At 37.7% G+C, this 12160-nt stretch overlaps 1 pseudogene; it reads left to right on the top strand.

The window, feature by feature from the left end:
* The first annotated feature begins 9544 nt into the window (after positions 1-9544).
* LOC119523655 lies at positions 9545-9939 on the top strand (annotated as a pseudogene).
* Positions 9940-12160: the final 2221 nt, after the last annotated feature.

Raw genomic sequence — 12160 nt, 5'->3', positions numbered from 1 at the left:
GACAACAGAAAATTACAATCTACACTAAGAAAAACAAAGTTATGGCCCAGTCAAAGGAACAAACGTACACTTCAACTGAGATACAGGAATTTAAACAACTAATGCTAAATCAAATCAAAAAGTTTAGAGAAGATATTGCAAAAGAGATAGAGGCTGTAAAGGAAGCACTGGGCATGTATACGGCAGAAATCAAAAGTTCAAAAAAACAACTAGTAGAATCTATGGAAATGAGAGGCACAACACAAGAGATGAAAGACACAATGGAAACATACAACAGCAGATCTCAAGAGGCAGAAGAAGACACTCAGGAACTGGAGAACAAAACACCTGAAAGCCCACACGCAAAGGAGCAGATGGAGAAAAGAATGAAAAAATATGAGCAACGTCTCCGGGAACTCAAGGATGAAACAAAGTACAAAAATGTACATATCATTGGTGTCCCAGAAGGAGAAGAGAAGGGAAAGGGGGCAGAAGCAATAATAGAGGAAATAATTAATGAAAATTTCCCATCTCTTATGAAAGACATAAAATTACAGATCCAAGAAGCGCAGCGTACTCCAAACAGAAGAGATATGAATAGACCTACGCCAAGACACTTAATAATCAGATTATCAAATGTCAAAAACAAAGAGAGAATCCTGAAAGCAGCAAGAGAAAAGCGATCCATTACATACAAAGGAAGCTTAATAAGACTATGTGCGGATCTCTCAGCAGAAACCATGGAGGCAAGAAGGAAGTGGTGTGATATATTTAAGATACTGAAAGAGAAAAACTGCCAACCAAGAATCCTGTATCCAGCAAAGCTGTCCTTCAAATATGAGGGAGAGCTCAAAATATTTTCTGACAAACAGACAATGAGAGACTTTGTGAACAAGACACCTGTCCTACAGGAAATACTAAAGGGAGCACTACATGGTGATAGAAGACAGGAGTGCGTGGTTTGGAACACAATTTTGGGAGATGGTAGCACAACAATGTAAGTACACTGAACAAAGGTAACTATGAATACGGTTGAGAGAGGAAGGTGGGGAGCATGTGAGACACCAGAAGAAAGGAGGAAAGATAAAGACTGGGACTGTGTAACTTGGTGAAATCTAGAGTATTCAACAATTGTGATAAAATGTACAAATACGTTCTTTTACGAGGGAGAACAAGCAAATGTCAACCTTGCAAGGTGTTAAAAATGGGGAGGCACTGGGGGAGGGATGCAATCAGCATAAACTAGAGACTGTAACTAATAGAATCATTGTATTATGCTTCCTTTAATGTAACAAAGGTGATATACCAAGGTGAATGCAGATAAGAGGGGGGGATAGGGGAGGCATGTTAGACACTTGACATTGGTGGTATTGTCTGATTCTTTATTCTACTTTGATTTAAGGTTATTTTTCCTTTTGCTGCTTCCTAGCTGTCTTTTTTTTTCCTCTTTTTTTTGCCTCTCTACCTTCTTTGACTCTCCCTCCTGCCTTGTGGAAGAAATGTAGATGCTCTTATATAGATAATGGTGAAGGTGGTGAACACATAAATGTATGACCATGCAGAAAACCATCGATTATTTACTTGGGATGGAATGTATGGTGAGTGAACAAAACCATATTTTAAAAAAATGGGTTGAAGGCAAAACCTCAAGGGCAATATACTGAGTGAAATAAGCCAGACACATTAGGACAATTATTGCAGGGTCTCACTGATAGGAACTAATTATAATATGTAAACTCATAGACATGAAATATAAGGTACCAAGATATAGGACGAGGCTTAAGAATGGGGAGTGGTTGCTTAGTATGAGCAGAATGTTCAATTAGGATGAACTTAAATGTTTGGAAATGAACAGGGGTGTTGGTAGCAAGATGTGAGAATAACTAACAGCGCCGAATGGTGTGTGAATGAGGTGGAAAGGGGAAGCTCAGAGTCATATATCTTACCAGAAGGAAAGTTGGAGGTCAAAAGATGGGAATGTATAAAACTGAATCCTATGGTGGGCAATGTCCATGATCAACTGTACAAATACTAGAAATCACTTCCATGAACCAGAACAAATGTATGACAATACAATTAGAAGTTAATAATAGAGGGGCATATAGGGAAGAACTATATACCTATTACAAACTATATACTACAGTTAGTAGTATTTCAACATTTTTTCATAAACAGTAACAAATGTACAATACTACGAGTCAACAATTGAGGGGGGTTGGTTAGGGATAGGGGAGGATTAGAATTTCCTTTTCTTTTCTTTTTTTTTTTTTCATCTTCCACTTTATTTCTTGTCTGGAGTAATGAAAAGTTTCTAAAAATTGAACAAAAATTAAGTGTGATGGATGCACAGCTGTATGAGGGTACCCAGGGGCAAGTGATTGTACACTTTGGATCTTTGGATAATTGTATGGTATCTGAACAATCTCAATAAAAATGAGAAAAAAATAAATCAGAGAAATGTCACTTTTACTGAATGTTAATTTTCTAAAAATTATAAAATAGATAAATCCAGAAGGTTTCACAATAGATATCAGGAATTTCAGGAAGAATTAACAAAGAAATGTAGGGGAGGATATTATTTAAGAAACCATACAATGAGGAAACAGACAACAAACAAGGTAATTACAGAGAAGGTTAAGTTCTATGAAGAAAATAAACAGATTAATGATATATACAGAACTTGGGAGAGGCAGCTCTAGATAAGATGGTCAGGAAATCCTAAATCAGGGAAGATAATTCTGATTTGAGAAAATATCAGGATGATAGAAGGAGCCAACCTGGAGAAGTTCTGGAGAAGGGAATTCCAAGCCGAGGTCACAACTCTAATGCAGGAAAGGCAAAAAAGCTTCCTAGAATTATAGGACACAAATCACCAGCTTGCAAGGGCCCATCAAGTTCCCAGCACAGTAAATTAAAAAAGAAACACACACACACACACATGCACAGTCTTATGATGGTAAAATTTTTGAATGCTGGGAATAAAGAATTCCTAAAATCTTTCAAATTAAAAAAAACAGGTCATTTACAAATAATTGAGAATCTGGATGGCTTTAGTTTTCTCTGACTACTTAAAAGTTGATGGTGCAATGCTTTCAAAATTCTGAGAGAACATTATTTTCAACCTAAACCCTTATTTGCAATGAAACTATTAATCAAATGAGATTACTTCACATGTACCTTTTCTTAGGAAGATAGTTGAGGATGAGTTTTACCAAAAGAAGGGACTAAACAAAGAAACAATAATACATGGGATTTAGGAAACGGCATAGCCAACATAGGAGAGCAGTCAAGGTTGATAGTCACAGAGAGAGCAATTAACACAGTTTGAAGCAATTGGTCAGAGGGTTTAGGAGGATGTCTCCTGGAAAAAAGGGCTTTGGATAGAAAACTTATGATGGACTTTTTTGGGGAAAAGCAGTATTATTTTAGGGAAGGCATTGCAAAGTGAAAAGAGAGCAATTTGGGAACTATAAGAAAAATAGTTGCTCAGTACCCACCCCACTGCTCAAATTGGCTCTGAAATGAATAATATTTTGATTATCCATAATAATGTAAGCACTGTTTATTGATTTAACTAAAAAGAACACTAAACTCCTATTAAGAAAATTGGGGATGAGAAGTGACAGCAAAGTATGAGAACAAAATCCTCATATGTCATATTAGGAAACAAATAGTTAATATATAAAACTGAAATATTTAAAATAATGGTACAAACATATTGTTTAAAGCTACAGAGTAGCCAGCTAAAAAGTAAAAGGTGATTAACTCTGAGGAATGGGGAGGGGGGATAAATTGGGCAGAGGATGGGTTTTTTTTTTCATTATAAATTTATAAAGTTTTATTTTTAAAAATCATGTGTATGTGTTATTTTGAAAAATATTGCATATTATACATTATTAAGCAAATGTGATAACTTTCTTTAACTACAGAAAAGGAAGAATTCCACCAAAAAAGAAAGTAAACTCCATTTACATTTTGAAGCAAATATGAAATAAAGATAATATATAGAAAAAAAACAATTTAAGGAATCTTTATCTTTAATTTCTGTGCATGTATAGGTATGTAATAGACAACTGAACCCTTTATTTGGCCCTTTGTAAAAGTCTACTTTGTTTCTGCAAATCAATACCTTTGGGCTTCCTGTTTAATAGGATAGATTGATTACATATTTTTATCTTCTCCCTCCAATAATAATACCAATAATGACACTAAGTACAATAGTATTAATTATAGCTAGGCACTTATATAGTGCTTATTATGTACAAAGCACTGTTCTAAGTACTTTACATACTTTAATTATATTCATCTTCACAGCAAGTCTTTTAGGTGAGTGCCATTATTATCTCCATTTTACAGATGAGGAAATTGAAGCACAGAAAGATGGACTATCTTGCCTAAGGTCTCTCAACTAGTTAGTGGCAGAATTAGGATTTTACAGCAAGCACTCTGGTTCAAAATTCCATGCTCTTAACAAATATACCATATCATCTCTAACATTAAAATTCCACTAAAATTATCATGAAAGATTAAAACAAAAAGGAGGGAAGAAGATGGCAGCATAGAGAGGAGTGGAAGCTAGTCAGTCCCCCTGGAATGACTAATAAACAACCAGCGACAAATACTAAATAATCTGGAATAACTGCCGGGGCACAAATGTGACTGGTCACACATCATACACCAACCTGAATTGGAGGAATGCCCAAGATCGCAGCATAAAATCTGTAACTAAAAACTGATTGGAGTCAGGAGCCTCTCTGCCCATGGCCCAAACTGCAAAGCCTCATGGCACAAGAGAGCAGCACTCTCCCAAATAGCAAACCTCTCTGTGCTAGAGAGCAGCACTCTCTGTGCAAATGAATAAAGCTCAGCTGAGCTCCAACTGTGGCTTCAATTAGCAAATGTGGACTGCTCAATATAAGCTATGAATCCCTAACTAGCAGACAGAGGCTTTTGGTGATGACTGACCTTGGAGAGCTGGAGGATTTCTCTTGGAGGGAGGGGGAGCCCAGAGGACCAGGTGCTGTCTCTGGCCAATGGGTGAAACTGAGGGGGGCCACAGACTGACCCTGAAGGGGGTCTTTCTGTCCCTTTTATGAGTCAATGGAGAAAGCCTCAGCCATTTTCAATTACCAGTGCTCAGACCCAGACAAGGGTGGAGAAAGCAGAGTCAGAGACTATTCAAATGCAAATGACCTCTCCCCAGGGGATATATCTTCCCTAAGAGGAAAGAGGTGGTGCTAAGCTCTACTACCCGCCTTCCATTCAGAACCAGACTCCAGAGCCTGGGGGAAAATGGCCACAGGCCACACCTCCTTACACCAGTTGGGAGTGACAGGCTGACTGGTGCCAACTGCTGGGCGGAAAAGCACAGTGATTTGAGGCCTCACAGGGTGTACCAATATTCTAAGACACACCCTCAGGGAGACCTGAAACTATTGCCTCCTTCCAAGACCTGAGCCCATTCTGGTCTGGGAAAACCTGATTGGGGTAACCAAGGAGGCCAGATACCTAGACAACAGAAAACTACAACCTACACTAAGAAAAATGAAATTATGGCCCAGTCAAAGGAACAAACTTCCACATCAACTGACATACAGGAATTGAAACAACTAGTGCTGGATGAGTTTGGAAAGTTTAGGGAAGATAGGGCAAAGGACATGAAGCATATAATGAAAACACTGGGCATACATAACGTAGAAATCAAAAGTACAAAAAAACAACTGACAGCATCTATGGAAATGAAAGGCACAACACACAAGATGAAGGATACAGTGTAGACATACAATAGCAGATCTCAAGAGGCAGAGGAAAACACTCAGGAACTGGAGAACAAGGCACCTGAAAGCCTACACCCAAAAGAACAGATAGAGAAAAGAATGGAAAAATATGAACAACATCCCAGGGAACTTAAGGACAAAACAAAATACAGGAATGTATGTGTCACGGGTGTCCCAGAAGGAGAAGAGAAGGGAAAAGGGGCAGAAGCAATAATAGAGTAAATAATCAATGAAAATTTCCCATCTCTTATGAAAGACATAAAATTATGGATCCAAGAAGAACAGCTTACCCCAAACAGAATAGTTCCGAATAGGCCTATGTCAAGACACTTAAGAATCAGAGTATCAAACGTCAGAGATAAAGAGAATCCTGAAAGCAGCAAGAGAAAAGTGATCCATCATATACAAAGGAAGCTTGATAAGACTATGTGTGGATTTCTCAAAAGAAACCATGGAGGCAAGAAGGAAGTGGGGTGATATATTTAAGACATTTAAAGAGAAAAACCACTGACCAAGAATCCTATATCCAGCAAAACTGTCCTTCAAATATGAGGGAGAGCTTAAAATATTCTCTGACAAACAGAAAATGACAGAGTTTGTGAACAAGATACCTGTTCTACAAGAAACACTGAAGGGAGCACTACAGACAGAAAGGAAAAGACAGGAGTGAGAGGTTTAGGAGACAATATTGGGAGATAGTAGCACAGCAATGTAAGTACACTGAACAAAGATGACTGTGAGTATGGTTGAAAGAGGAAGGTTAGAAGCATGGGGGACACCAGAAGAAAAGAGGAAAGATAAAGACTGAGACTGTATAACTCAGTGAAACCTAGGGCACTCAATGATTGTGATAAAAGGTACAAATATGTTTTTACATGAGGTAGAACAAATGAATGTCAATGTTGCAAGGTGTTAAAAATGGGGTGGGATTGGGGAAATGTACAATCAATGCAAACTAGAGACTATAATTAACATAAACATTGTATTATGCTTCCTTTAATATAAAATAGGCAGTGTACCAAAGCTAAATGCATATGGGTGCGGACATAGGGGAAGGGTGTAGGACTCTTGGCATTGGTGATGTTGTCTGACTCTTTATTCTACTTTAGTTTAATGCTATCTTTCCTTTTGTTGCTTTCTAGCTGTCACGTTTTGTTTTGTTTTTTCCTCTCTTTCTTTTTTTCTTTTCCTCCTGTCTCTCTACCTTCTTTGGCTCTTCCTCCTCCTTTGTGAAAGAAATGGAGATGTCATTATAAAGTTAGTGGCAATGGTGGTGAATACATAAATATGTGACTGTACAGGGAACCATCGATTGATTACTTAGGATGGAATGTATGGTATGTGAACGAAATCATCTTTAAAAAATGCGTTGAAGAAACCTTGAGGGCACTATATTGAATGAAATAAGACAGACACATAAGGAGAAATATTGCAGGGTCTCACTGATATGAACTAATTATAATATGTAAACTCAGACAAGAAAGGTAAGTTATCAGGATATAGAACGAGGCTAAAGAATGGGGAGCAGTTGCTTATTACGAGCAGAACGTTCAACTAGGGTGAACTTAAACATTTGGAAATGGACAGAAGTAATGGTAGCACTTTGTGAGAATAACTAACAGTGCTGAATGGTGTGTGAAGGTGGTGGAAAGGGGAAGCTGAGACTCACGTATGTCACCAGAAGGAAAGTTGGAGGTTAAAAGATAGGAATGTATAAAACAGTGAATCTTGTGGTGGATAATATCCCTGATTAACTGTACAAATATTAGAAATCTCTTTCACAAACTAGAACAAATTTATGACACTATAGCTAGAAGTTAATAATAGAGAGGCATATATACCTGTTACAAACTATATACTACAGTTAGTAGTATCTTAACATTCTTTAATCAACAGTGACAAATGTACTATACCAATACTATGAATCAATAATGGAGGGGGGGTGGTTTGAGTTTCCATTTTTTTGTGTCTTTATTTCTTTTCTGGAGTAATGAAAATGTTCTAAAAATTAAAAAAAAATTAATTGTGTTGGATGCACAGCTGTATGATGGTACCATGGGCAATTGATTGTACACTTTGGATCTTTGGATAATTGTATTGTGTGTGAACAATCTCAAAAAAAAAAAAAAAGAACCCTCTGGGCTTTGAGGCTAGTTGCTGCAAGGGACAGGCTAAGCCCACTTATAATTGTGCCTAGGAGTCTCCCCCAGAGAGCCTCTTTGCTGCTCAGATGTGGCCCGCCCCTCTCTCTCAGCCTACTTGGCAGCTGAACTCACTACCCTCTCCCCTATGTGGGACTTGATTCCTAGGGGTGTGAATCCCCCTGGCAATGCGGGAAATGATTCCTGGGGATAAGCCTGGACCCAGTACTGTGGGATTGAGAGAATCTTCTTGACCAAAAGGGGGAAGAGAGATGAAATAAAATAAGGTTCCAGTGGTTGAGAGATTTCAAATGGAGTCAAGTGTTCACTCTGGAGGGCATTCTTATGTGCTATATAGATATCACTGTTTAGTTTTTAGTGTCCTGGAATGGCTAGAGGGAAATACTTGAAGCTGTCGAACTGCAACCCAGTGACTTTGATTCTTGAAGACAATTGTATAACTATGTAGCTTGCACAGTGTGACTGTGTGATTGTGAAAACTTTGCGGCTTGCACTCCCCTTTATCCAGTGTATGGACAGATGAGTGGAAAAATGGAGACAAAAATTAGATGAAGAATAAGGTGGGATGGAGGGGATGGAAAGATTTAGTTGTTCTTTTTTGCTTTTATTTTTATTTTGGAGTAAGGAAAAGGTTGAAAAATTGATTCTGGTGATGAACACACAAATGTATGATGGTAGTGTGAACAATTGATTGTACACTTTGAATGATTGTATATTATGTGATTATATCTCAATAAAATGGCATAAAAAAACAAAAAGGCAAATTGTGTCATTCTCCTGGGAAGAATCTTCCCATGATCTCACTTTACATTTACAATAAAATACAAACTTCTTAACCATGGCTCCAAGACCCACTGCTTCCCTCTCCAACCTCATCTCCTTACTGCTCTCTTCATTCCTCACTGATCTGTACCCTTTTAGTTCTTCTTTTGGTCCTTCTCCACTTTTTCATTTTTTCTATGGTGTACTTAGGGTTAAGAACAGTGCCTGGTGCAGAGTCCTGGAGGTGTTCAAAAACTATTTGTTGGGTGGGGGGGGTGCTGGAAAGAGAATGGATTGGGTTACATACTATCAGTAGATGAGAGACTTCAACACATTTCTCAAAGCCAGAAAAGCAGATTAAAGAGTGGCACATGATAAAATAGAAAAGAGGAAGCTAATGCCTAGAATACACTTGGAGGGAAGCTGTGGCATATGGAGTTGAGTAATCTTTTCCAAAGAATCCTAGAGTGGGAAGGAAAAGGGAGATTGAAAATAGGGGAATTGATGCGGGTCTGAATATGGAAATGTTGACCACCTACCCACACATTTCCCATGCCCACACACTGAATACCACGAAGCTAAGCATACACCCCCAGGAAAAACTGGAGGGTTATTATCCACACATAATTTAAAGTCTGCCTGGAGACAACTTAAAAAGCTAGTGGGGAAGTTGATGTCTCAGAATAAAGTCCTCTTCATCCTGACTTTTAGAGTTCTCCAGTATACCAGTTAAGTCATTGATCTCCCTAAAGCAAAGCCTGCCCTACAACAAGCCCTGCTCACATACACTGAAGTCCTAGTCAGCCTTTCTATTTTCTTACTCTTAAAACTGAATGGACAGGAGCCAGGAGCAATGTCACCACCATGGCAGGCACCAAAGTTTTGATTAGTTTGTCCTTTGGAGGAGCAATTGGGCTGATGTTTTTGATGCTTGGACGTGCCCTTCCAATATGTAACCAATACTGGCCCTTCTTTGTTCTATTTTTTTACATACTTTCACCTATTCCATAATGCATAGCAAGAAGATTAATGGATGATATAGATTTTATGAGTAAAACTTGTAAGGAACTTGCCGTATTTCTTACAACAGGCATTGTTTTCTCAGCTTTTGGACTCCCTATTGTATTTGCCAGAGCACATCTGATTGAGTGGGGAGCTTGGGCACTTGTTCTCACAAGAAACACAGTATCTTTGCAAATATACCAGGCTTTTTCTTGGTCTTTAGAAGCAATGATGACTTCAGTTGGCAACAGTGGTGAAAAGAAATGACTGAACTATCATAAAGTGGACTTCTTGTCATTTGTTAGCCATCCATGCAAACAGGAGATTGGGCAATAATGCTGAATGGTATAGCAAGCCTCTTGGGGGTGTTCTAGGTGCTCCCTTTTCACTTTTTTTGTACGCATACTGTTTTCACAGAGTCTTTCTGAAGGATTAAAAGGTTGCTTTCTTTTGGAAAAGCTTGACTGATTTCACATTTATGTACAGTATGCTTTTTGTGGTGTCCTGTTGGATTTAAATATTTATGTGTTTTTCCTATTCAGCTTTTTAAAAATCAATATGCAGTGTTAAACATTTTTAAATTTAGTATCCATTTGCATTGATTTGGATTTCAGAATTCTGCTGGTGTATTAATGGGTTAAAGTACTTTTTTTCCTTAAAATTGTTTAACCTCCATTATTACAAAAAGCTATAAAAATAAGTTTAATTCAGTCATGGTGACATCACTCCCAATTTTATGCAAACATGCAGAATGCTGATGTACCTTATAGGGTATATACCAGGTATATAGCTGCATTGTACCTCAGAGGGGCCAAGTATTAACCCTCAAATTCTCCAGAAGGGTTGCTGATTTTCCCCATAGGCAGGTGTTTTATGAATTGAAAGTTATTTTATGATATTGCTATGAAGGAGTGCTTTTCTTCTCAATTGTTAGAAGAAATTATTATTAAACTTTAAGGTAAGGGTGTGAAAGCAGGTGTTTGAGATAAGGTTTTTATTTATGTTTATTGTAAAGCAGAAAGAGTGACTTGCATTACCAGAAGAAACAGTGTTGAAATTCCATTTTTAAAATCCTGATTCTATTTATAAGTGAAATGTTTTATCTTCTACCAGCCTTTCATGTTTTACCTTGGGTGAAATGGACATACATGGAACTACTGATAAGGGAAAGTTGTGTGTTTGCATCATATATCCAAGTAAACCTTCCTCTGCTTCCTCCTTTTAACTTATTTTATGCATTTATAGTAAGTAAAATAGCTTTTCAAATACAGTTTAATTAATTGATGCCAAATTTATATGTTCTGTAGGAAACTATCTAAATTAACTTGTATGGTCAGTATATTTGAACACCATAATTACATGGAACCTTGAATAGGAAGTGAGATCTGGTTGGTTTGTACAGGTTAGCGTGATGCCATGATAGATCTCAGAGCAATTTGGACAAATAAAAAAGTATTTGCAAAGCCCCCTTGAGGGACTGGGGAAAATGTGGAAATACTAAACTTCCCCACCTGGGGAATTCCTGATATTCTCACAAGCATTTGAGACTATCAATTTAATAGGCCACACCCTTGATCTTGGGGCTTGCCTTTATGAAACTTATTCCTGCAAAGGAGAAGCTAAGCCTACTTATAATTATGCCTAAGAGTCACCCTTAGAGAACCTCTTTTGTTGCTCAGATGTGGCCCCTCTCTCTAAGCCAACTCAGCAGGTAGACTTGCTGCCCTCTTCCCTACATGGGACATGACTTCCAGGGGTGTAAGTCTCCCTAGCAACATGTAACATGACTTCTGGGGATGAGCCTGGCCTGGCATCATGGGATTGAGAAAGCCTTCTTGGACCAAAAGGGGAAGGAGAAAAGAAACAAAATAAAGTTTCAATGTCTGAGAGATTTCAAATAGAGTCAAGAGATCATTCTAGAGGATATTCTTATGCATTATATATCCCTTTTTAGTTTTTAGTGTATTAGAATAGTTAGAAGGAAATACCTGAAACTGCTGAACTGTAATCCAGTAGGCCTGATTCTTGAAGATGATTGTATAACTATATAGCTTTTATGGTATGACTGTGTAATTGTGAAAACCTTGCAGCTGACACTCCCTCTATCCAGTGTATGGATAGATGTGTAAGAAAATAAGGACAATAAATAAATAAATAATATGGGGGGATAAGGGGTATGGGATGTTTTGGGTGTTCTTTTTTATTTTTATTTTTATTTTTATTTTTTAGAGTAATGAAAATGTTCAAACATTGATTGTGGTGATGAATGCACAACTACATGATGATACTGTGAACCATTGATTGTACACTTTGGATGACTATCTGGTATGTGACTATATCTCAATCAAATTGCATTTAAAAAAAAGCAATTGCTACAGTTACTTTTGAGTCATGGTGACTACAAGTGCCCTGCGCCTGGTATGCCATTGGTACCTAGCAAAAAAAAAAGGACATTGATGGTATGATTGAATATTCAAA

This window comes from Choloepus didactylus, chromosome X (assembly GCF_015220235.1).
Source record: "Choloepus didactylus isolate mChoDid1 chromosome X, mChoDid1.pri, whole genome shotgun sequence".
Classification (NCBI taxonomy): domain Eukaryota; kingdom Metazoa; phylum Chordata; class Mammalia; order Pilosa; family Megalonychidae; genus Choloepus; species Choloepus didactylus.
This window is presented reverse-complemented; position numbering and strand designations above follow the sequence as displayed.